Here is a 10123-nt window from a genome sequence, read left to right as displayed (position 1 = left end):
GAGAGAGAGAGAGAGAGAGAGAGAGAGAGAGAGAGAGAGAGAGAAGGGCGGGAAGGAGGGAGGGAGGAAGGAAGGAAGAAAGATCCTTTAATGGGAAGTCCTAGTCCAGAGACTTCTGTACAAATAGCCCTGTTAAAATAATCCCCATTTCCTTTGGCCTCCCAACATAACTTACTTACTTTCTATAATTGCTTCTTTCTGTCTAGGCCAGCACAAAAGCACTTAGGTTCACTAGTTGGGGGTCTTCCTTTCTTATGAGTCATGTAAATCCTAAGTAAGCAAACCTGTGCTTCCCACCTGTTTTTCTGTCTTAGGCTCAAAGATTCCTTGATCCTTGATGGAACTGGGGTGGGTAGGGGGAATACTTTGCCTCCAAACCCTTCCTGTGCACAAATCCTGCCCACACTCCACAGTGGAGCTCTGGGACCACCTTACACTTCCCTGTATGCTGGTCCGAGGACTTTGGCAGCCCCACCTCTACTCATTCTCTAGTCCTTCATATGTCGGCTGCTAAGCCAGATGCACATGTTCACATCTGTCTTGTGGCCTCATAGATTCTCTCCATCTGTTCTCTTCTGCAACAGAGCACCTGAGCCTGGAAAGTCACTTAGAGGAGACAAGTTATTAAGCTTACAGAGGCTAAAAATCCAAGATCTGTTAGCCTCATCTGCTTGGCTTTCTGATGAGGTACTTTTTTTAAAAGTACCACCGCTACCTTTCAGCACAGTGCACTGGGGACCAGGTCTCCATCACAAAAATTGGAAGATATTAACCATATTCAAACCATATAATATGACCATGACCCGTGTTTGCAACTGGCCCATATGTTTCTGAAATGAATGAGCCCCTAATCTCAGAGTGTAGAGTTCTCTTGATCCATGAACATCTATGAACATCCATTTGGCTTGAGATGTATATATTTATCTATCAGAAGGTAGAGCCCTAGGAGGTGGGGAACAGTTATCGTGGTAGGAAAAGCCCAGGGCAAACCCCTAAAGTGACTTCCCTGCTCCTCTGCCCCTTCCTCCTAATCCTTTTCTTGTCCACAGACAGAAATCAGCTGCAAAGAAACGCAAAGCTAAGAAGACTCTGAACAGGCACAGTGACACACGCCTAGACACTTTCTGCTGTGAAGACCAAAGGATATCCGAGAAGGTGTGAAACCCCGTGAGAACCTAAGCCTTGTGTGAGAGGCTAGCATGGCTGGGAGCTTTGGCTTGGTATCCTGTTAACACTACCCTTGAGATAGAATAAACAAGTTCCAAAACATCAGTGAGGGCAGGAAAAGAAGGAGAAAATGTTCTTCCATCCAATAGACCTGTCAGGAAGCATCAGCAGAAGAAGGACGGTCAACAACAAAGCAAAGAGAAAGGAGAGTGCCCCAGATGCTTCCTCCAGAAAGAGGTGAAGAACAGAGCAAAGGGTGTGTGTGCATGCGTGCGTGCGTGCGTGCGTGCGTGCGTGCGTGTGTGTGTGTGTGTGTGTGTGTGTGGAGAGATGGTTCAGCAGCTCAAAGAATTCACTGCTGTTCCAGAGGAGCCTGGTTCTTTCTTAGTACCCGCATGGTGACTGACAACCACTCTCTAGTTCCAGGGAATCCCAGGGATTTTAAACACACCCATAACATGGGCACCAAAGTATGCCCACATTCATCTCTGCATTAGTTTCTTCCCCATGGCTTTGACAAAATGCCATGACCAAAAATAGCTTAAGGGAAAAAAGGGTTTATTTTGACTGACAGTTCCAGAGGCTACATGGCTACAGTCCCTCATGGCAGGGAAGGCATAGCAGGAAGCCGACTTTCCATATTTTCATTCATATCCAAAAAAGAGCCAGGGAACAGGAAGTAGGATGAAGCTAGGAGCCCTCAAAGCCCAACCTCAGTGATTTAAGTTCTCCAGCAAGACCACACCTCCTAAAATTTCCACACTCTCCCTAAAAACAGTGCCATCAACCAGGAACCAAATATCCAGATAGGTGAGCCTACGGAAGACACTTCACATCCAAATGACATAAGAACTAGATTATTATGATCCTTTTATGATATGATGGACACAGAGTTGAGCAGGTACACATAGCAGGAGGCTCTAAGGCCCCCTCTCTCTCCTAGCTGGCAGCTGGCACCTGCTTGTCTCAGAACCCTTAGAATTGGAAAGTTAGAGGCAGTTTGCTGTGTGACTGAGCCCACAATCAGAAAAGGTGGCAGTCTCAAGCCCCAAATTGTTTTTTTAGATAAGGATCTGTGTCCTAAACCCATGAAATGGGGGACTTACAAAAGGGTGACTCCCGGCCTATGGGAGAAGAGGACAGGTATGTCTTAGGATTGGGAGCTTTTTTTTCTTTTTTTTATTGATTTTTATTGAGCTCTACATTTTTCTCTGTTCCCCTCCCTTCCTCTCCTTTCCCCTCCAACCCTCTCCCAAGGTCTCCATGCTCCCAGGATTGGGAACTTTTAAAAGATTTATTTATTATTGTTTTTTATGTATGAGCATTTTGCCTGCATGTATGTGTGGGCACCTCCTGCATGCCTGGCACCTGTAGGGACCAGAAGAATGCCTGGGAGCCCCTGCAACTAGAGAGTGGTTGTCAGTCAGCACATGAGTACTAAAAAGCAACCAGACTCCTCTGGAAGAGCAGCGAGTTCTTTGAACTGCCCAGTCATCTATCCACACACCCCTTTACTCTGCGCTTTGACCCTTTCTGTGGAAGGCACTTTAAAAAGAGCTTCGTTTCCAAGAGTCCCTTAGATTTGTTATTTAATCTCCCATAAGCCACTGCAATAACAATAAATCACAATGAAGCCCCATGGACTAAATTTGCCAGGTAAAGACAGCTTGTCAAGTTGGATTTAAAAATCAAAGCCACCTGCTGCATATAAGCAATATCCAAACAGGCTGACACATAAACACCAGCGGTCTGAGGAGCAAAACAGAATGTGTAAGCCAAAACTTTTGAGAGCATTTCTGCTATTAGAAGATTGCTGGAATTTTCTAGGAAAAGAAAGCATTGTTGGAGACAAAGGTGGCCACTGTGTGGTGGTAGGAAGGAAGACTGGCCAGAAAGGCACGGTGGCTAAATCTTTCAGCTAGGCATGATAACAGAAAACAGAGCTTCATGACTCAAAGGCAGAATACACAAGCCCGCAGCATGGTGAGTTTTAATCTCTTTATAGTTGATATACACAGAGTGAATGATAACGCAGCATACTTATATCAATGTTCAGAGACCGGAAGGGTCCTACACTCCTGGAAACCTTGGGAGAAAGCATGTGTTCTCCACAGAGATGCAGCCATGTGCAAGTGCTGGCCTTGCAGGCACCTGAGGCTACAGCAGAGCGCAGCATGCCGGGAGAGCTGGCATCTTGCAGTTCACCACATGTGCGAAGCTGAGGGGTCAGCAGCTCTGCCTCTGTGGGCAAACGCCACAACTGAGGACAGGTTGGGATGGCTGTGTTTCTAGGTATCCATTAGGAACATCCAGCATTTCCAAGAAGGTAATAATTGAGTAGGGTGATACACACCTGTGATCCCAGTGTGGGAAGCAGAAGCAGGAGACACTTTGCAAGTTCAAGGTCATCCAGGACTATACAACAAATTCCAGGCCAGAACTATCCAACATGAACTTGTCAAAAAAAAAAAACCCTTAATTAATAATAAGTTAATAAGAAGTAAAGTTACCATTTACGATGCAAGACCCTTACAGTACCTAGCTAGATATAACAGAAGTGTGTGCAGATGGAGAGTTACGAAACCATTGAAATAACTGGAGACAGTTACTAAATTTCATCAACTCTAAAACATGTTTTAAAAAAATATTTTTAACATCTCAGAAATCAGATAGAACTTCAAATTGACCCTGCCTTCGCTTCTTGTCATAAATTAGCTGGCAATACTTGTTCCTTTCCTCCAAACAGAGTACATAATGGTATATCTTTTAATTGGCAGCGTCTTGGCTGCAGTTAAAGAAATACTATGTCCATAGAGAGAGACTAAAAACTGTGAGCAGCCTTCTCTTGGCTCCATCATGAACCCATAGCATTGCTGGCTAGTTGTATCCAGAAGTAGGTCAGGCAATTCCGGTAAATAACCAAAGGGATGTGTCTTGATCAGACATCATCATCCAGCTTTAGGGATGTGGCTATAAAGAGTTGCCCTGAGAGGGACAGACAGTGATGTATAAACCACAGCACCTGTGCATGCAGAAAGGTGACTATGGTGGTTTGAATGAAAATGGCCCCAAAAGATCCATAGGGAGTGGGACTGTTAGGAGGTGTGTCCTTGCTGAAGGAAGTGTGTCACTGTGGGTGGACTTTGAGGTTTCAGATGCTCAAGCCAGGCCCAGTGTCTCTCTCTTCCTGCTGCCTGCCTATCCTGATGTAGAACTCTCAGCTACCACTCCAAAATCATGTCTGCTTGCATGGACTAAATCTCTGATCTGTAAACCAACCCCACTGAAATGTTTTCCTTTGTAAGAATTGCCATGGTCATGGTGTCTCTTGACAGCATAAAAATCCTAACTAAGACAGTGACCTGTGACAGAGACTGTATCCGGGAGGATATAAATGTTTCTCGCCCATGGCTGAGTGAGTGAATTGAATGGTACCTCTAAAAAGCGGAGTACTACATAACCAGGAAAGAAATTCGTGATCGCGCTTGTGAGCACACGCTTGTGAGCAACGGCGGCAGCAGGCCACTAAATCACAGGGCTTGTGCAAGTGGCTGTCCCTACCGAAAGGATGAATAAAAATCACTCACTATTTCATCTTGAAAAGGCACGGTTGGCAGAAAAACAATCTCTGTGGGAAAAGTAAAACTTTAGAGTTCTAGAAGGCAGCATGAGAGGAATAGGTTATGCTCTGTGGGTAGATTTTAAATACAGGATGGGAAAAAAAAACAACCAGAAGCCATAAAGGAAAGCATCATTGTTCAACTCCATTACCCATTGGGGAAAGGCAAGTTAAAGCCACAGTCAGTTCCTCGGTTACAAAATCTGGATGCAAAATCTGGTGAAGATGCCTTGCTATGGCAGAATGATGCCTTTCTTGGGCATAGTGGTGGGCAAGTGTGCACACAGATCTGAAATACGCATGGCAATGAGCAAGTGTGCACACAGCTCTGAAGTACGCGTGGCCATGGGCAAGTGTGCACACAGCTCTGAAAGTATGCATGGCGGTGGGCAAGTGTGCACACAGCTCTGAAGTACGCATGGCGGTGGGCAAGTGTGCACACAGCTCTGAAATACAGTGCTTTCATTTTTGTTTATCGCAGGCTTCTTCTGGTGTAAACACACCTAACATAGATCCTGGTGATCCAGCTGCTTGGCTTTCTCCCCTGGAGAATGCAAACTCTTGTTCACACAACAGCTGGATGCAATGTTTATTGGGCCTCTAGCCACAGCAGCCACAGCAAGGATTTCTTGTTCCTAGACCGTGGCTGAGTGAATGAATTGAGTGAACCCTCTAGACAACGGAGTATTACACGAGCAGGAAAGGAAGGCCTGGGTGTGTTCCCGGGATCAACGGTTGTGAGCATATGTCATGATACAAACATCTCGGCAGTTACTGTGTGCAGGAGCACTAAAGCGAGCCCGATGGGCTGTTCCTCATTTCATCCTCCCAGCCACCTGGCAGACAGGTGTGCACAGGAGTCGCGTTCCTTTCTTTGGAGTCGTGAGAAGGGCATCTTAGACATCTCCCCACCTAGCCTGTGGTGGCTGTTGCAGGTAGCATGGCATCTGTCACACAGCAGGCCCTAGAGTGAGTCCCTCAGGGTACTGAGGGCAGAGTTCAAACTGACCCAGGGCTGGCTGCCCCACATGGATGTGTTTAAAATCTGTTCCTTAATTGTGTTATCCCTTTCTTCAGTCCCAGCTCACTGGGCATTTTCTTCCTACACCAGTTTAAAAGAACAATTAATATCTCTCCTCTGTTAAAATGAAAACCACTGTGTGTCCCACCACACCAAGGTAGGAGTTGCTTACAAAGCAAAGCTTACAAGCAGGAAGCTCTGGGTTGGATCCCCACCACGGCATAAAACCAGGTATGGTTGCCCATACCTGTAATTGAAGCACTCTGCTGGCAGAGGTAGGGGTCACAAGTTCGAGACCATCCTCGGCTACATGGTGAGTTTAGGACCAGCCCTGGAACACAAGATCCTGTACCAAAAGCAAAATTAATAATAAAAACCCAAATAGAATAACAAACAAACAACAACAAAACCCATTCCTCTTTAGACAAAAAACGTTTTTTACCCTAAAGCTCAAGAGTCACCTCCCAAGCCATCTTGTAAAACCCACTGACTCACCAGAAGGACTTCAAAGCAGCCCAGGAAATCACTGTGAACACAATGGGGCATCTGTTTGTTAATTTTAATTTTATTTTCCCCACTAAACATTCAAGTGAGAAACATTTGGAGATTTATATTCAGGGCACAGGACCAAATGGTATCCGCAGCATTTCTTTGTTAAATATAATTAATTTTCTTGGCTTTTTTCCTCCATCATGACAAGGCTGGATCATTCTCATTCATCCTATTAATAGGTGGACCCCTCTCCCAGAGTCAGCGACGCCCACGGGGATGCTGGAGGGAGGCAGCGGTTCTGTTTCCTTTCTTGTTTTGCTATCAGAAAATGGGAGCCAGGTACTTTGTGGTACCAACTTTTAATTTAAAAAAAAACAAAAAACAAAAAACAAGCAGCCAATGAGAGACATGCTTTTACTGACTTTCAGTTTGCCTAAAACAGGCAGCCAGCTCACCTGGCTTCACTGCCAGGAAAATGAACCGGGAAGTCACAGCACCCAGGAGCTGGGGAAGCTGTGGGAGGGAGATTCGTGTGTAGCTGGAAAGAGCAAAAATATTGCTGCTTCTTTTTTTCCTTGTTTCTTTCCTAGGTAAGAAGGAAGACTTGTTTATCACATGCACATACACACACACACACACACACACACACACACACACACACACACACACACACACCACAGTTAGCATCTAAAGAACTCTAGAAGGAAAACTGCACAGACAATGTTCTTTTTCCAATAAAAGATACATGTGATCTGGCCTGGTGTTGTTTTTAAGTGGAGATATTGACTTCCATCTGACTGATGAGTGAGCATCTTTCTCCTGAAATATTGATGGTAGATTACACAAAACCACAAACTATCTCCGCAAAGCCCATCATCCTAATGGTCTTTTCTCTCCTCTGGATGACTGCTACATTCATGATATGATGGCTTTATTCTGTCTTGGGGAAAAACTTTTTACCATACTGCTAAATTAACTTGTCAAAAGGCTTCAAACTTCGGAAGCTTTTACAGCTCAATTCAGTGCTATTATTCAAGATTGAAAGGGAAGGCCACGGACTGTAAAAGCTTGCAAAAAATAAATTTCACGGGCTTTCATAGACTGAGTGAAATACTTACCTTTTGTTCAGGTTGTACGTCTTTATTGAAGAGTCTGCGAATAGCTGTGTTTGCCTATAAATCCTCGTTCTTCCCTGAAAGACGCTGTGTTCTTGTCTGCTGCCCTTGAGGCTGCTTTCAATGTGTCCCCTCTCGAGGACAATTCCCATCCAGGGAACACACTTGAGCTGGGCACACTCCAAGATGAGGGGACAAATGCATGTCAAAGATCCCCAGCTTCCAGAACAAATCACTGTCGCTCCAATTCTCTTATTCTAAAAAATAAAAATAGAAAGATTTGTAAGAGACTGGATGGCCAATTACTGCGTCTAATTGCAGGTCAACTCTCAGGACACATTCCGGGGGTTATATCTATATTCTAGGGATGAAGACAAGGAGACCTGACTGTAATTCTTGTCAACATCCTCACGCTGACAGGGTATCTGGACCACTGAATGGAACTCAGTGACAGCACACCAGATAGTGGGCCAGCTCTACCATCCCCCCCAGGAAGGAGAGCCATGGTTTAGAGGTAGCCTGGTGGAGATGTCACTCAAGACTGACATAAGCCACTCCCACCCTCATAACCAGGAGTTTTCTGACAGGGGCTGGGAGTCTCTGTTGTCATGGAGTTGACACTTTTGTTTTAGCCATTGGAAGGCAGTCATGACAACGAGTGGGCTTTGCTGGTGCTCCTCCGTGGACTGAGATTTTCGTGATTGCCTCTCAATCAGTAGGAACTATTTCATTGGTGACTCAGAACCCTGGAGATATTGTAAAACATAGATTTTCCTGGTCCTGTGCCAATGAGTTAACAAGACTGAAAAGCAAAATTTGTGTATTTGATATTTTTGTTTGCTTGTTCGTTTGTTTGTTTTGAGATAAGATCTCCCTAGCTGGCTGGAAACTCACCACGAATACCTGGCTGGCTCCAAGCTTGGAGCCACATTCCTGTCGCTGCCTGCTGAGGGTCAGGCATGTGCTCTCACTTCCAGTTCTAGAGACACGATTTATAAAGGTTTGTTCCTCCTCCTGATCGTGCATGAAGGCAAGTCGATGTTCACGCTTCTATGAACCCTGCCCTGCCCTCCATGGAACAGAGTCTTTTCTACCCACCACCGAGCCTGCCTTGACCACTACGGGGCCTTCCCTGTCTACCATGAAACCCGCAATGCCTACCACTGCACCTGCCCTGCCAACTATAGAGTCTGCTCTGCCCACCATGGAGTCTTTCTTACCCACCACTGAGCCTGCCCTCTCTATCATGGAGCCTGCTCTGTCCCCATGAACCCTGCCCTGTCCACCAACCAGTCTTTTGTCCTGAGCTTCTGTTGGGTGAAATCTCATTTTCCTAGACACTTGCTCTCTCCCGTATTGCATGGGGATTCTTTGCATCGTCGTGACTCGAGTCTATTGGCTTTAAGCTGAGTGACATCCTCCTCATTCTAGCCACAGTCCCTATCACAATAGCTCACCCCTCTACACAGAGGTGCAGGGCAGAAAGGAACAGGTTTAAAAGCCAACCAGTCTGACTAATTGGTACTTGAAACTGCAGACAGGTGCAGGGGGCCCAACAAGTTAGGAACTTCCTGTGGAGTTTCTGTGAAGTAGCAAGACTCACAGAAGAATTAGGAGGGGATCTGGATTTAGTGGCCAGGCGTGGCAGGAACAGTGACCGATGGCCATTCCAGGCTTGTGCAGGGTGTAAGGTGGGTTCAAAGGTCAGAAGCTGAGTTGGGTGTCCTGCCCGGACACCCACTTTTCAGCTTCACAGCCTAGATCGCACACTGTGTAACACACCCCAGGAGACTCTGTTCTTGGGTGCAACCTGTTCCTAAGTCTCTGCGTGCTTCATCTCGAGCATCAAGCTAACCCGATGCAGTCTCGCCTGTTTGGAGGGACAGCAGAGCAACCGGTGACTTCTGAGAAGGGATGGGAGGGTTATCCTGAGGCCAGGAGTTCAGGAATCCTCCACTGGATAGTCCCTTTGCTCCCAGAGAGTCTCAGCTTTCACTCTGAGTGGTTTGAGGACGAGTCACAAGAATTATTGTCCCCTGAGCTTGCCAGGCTTGCGCTTGACATCTTATATACAGATCATCATGACTCTTTGCTACAGTCTTAAATAATACCCTCTGTTATTATTCTTGTTTCCCAAGAAGAAAGATGAACACAAAGAGACTCCAAGTGGCTTCCTAAATTTACACCGTTAATAAGGAAGTCTCAGGGTCAGGGCAGACATATACCTGCTAACTCTCCTGGGGTTTGTGCAAGTCTTGCTTTCTTCTGTTTCACCCACAGATGGAAGATGTGGCCTCTGTACCCTGATGTCAGATCCAACCAGGTAGAAGGTGTCCTGGTCCAAAAAGTAATGACATGCACTTCCTACCTTTAGAGCTGGGTTTTTCTAGGTTAATGACGAGACTTTCTGACTCGCAGAGGTTCTTCCCTGCATTGACAGGTTTGTCTTCCTCCTGTAGATGTTTCCTGATGAATTGAGAATAGAAACAGAGATGTAGAAATGGGATTTACCAAACCGTCTCCCGAGGATTTTAGTTGGGAGTTTGTGTTACCGGGCAACACATGAAACCACTGCCCTGCATGTCACACTTGAAGATTCTGGCAGCAAGAACAGAAGTAACCACAGTAATTCATCAAACGCTGTCCTGATATTTTGAGAAGAATGTCTATTTTGAGACCAGCAGAAGTAGAATATAAGACAAGGAAGTG

General features: G+C 45.8%; 1 long non-coding RNA gene across 1 annotated transcript in view; it reads left to right on the top strand.

Annotated features, from left to right (window-relative positions):
• Positions 1 to 1360, top strand: part of LOC126514258 (uncharacterized) — a 9387-nt gene extending 8027 nt beyond the window's left edge. The window contains exon 3 of the long non-coding RNA XR_007595538.1: positions 1050 to 1360. This is a non-coding gene — a long non-coding RNA (uncharacterized lncRNA). The remainder of the gene's footprint in view (positions 1 to 1049) is intronic.
• The last annotated feature ends 8763 nt before the right edge of the window (positions 1361 to 10123 follow it).

The sequence above is a fragment of the Alexandromys fortis genome, unplaced genomic scaffold (genome assembly GCF_014885135.2).
Source record: "Alexandromys fortis isolate MF-2015 unplaced genomic scaffold, M_Fortis_MF-2015_v1.1 scaffold_139, whole genome shotgun sequence".
NCBI classification, from domain to species: Eukaryota; Metazoa; Chordata; class Mammalia; order Rodentia; family Cricetidae; genus Alexandromys; species Alexandromys fortis.
The sequence above is the reverse complement of the archived record's forward strand: the minus strand, read 5'-3'. Positions and strand labels throughout refer to the sequence as shown.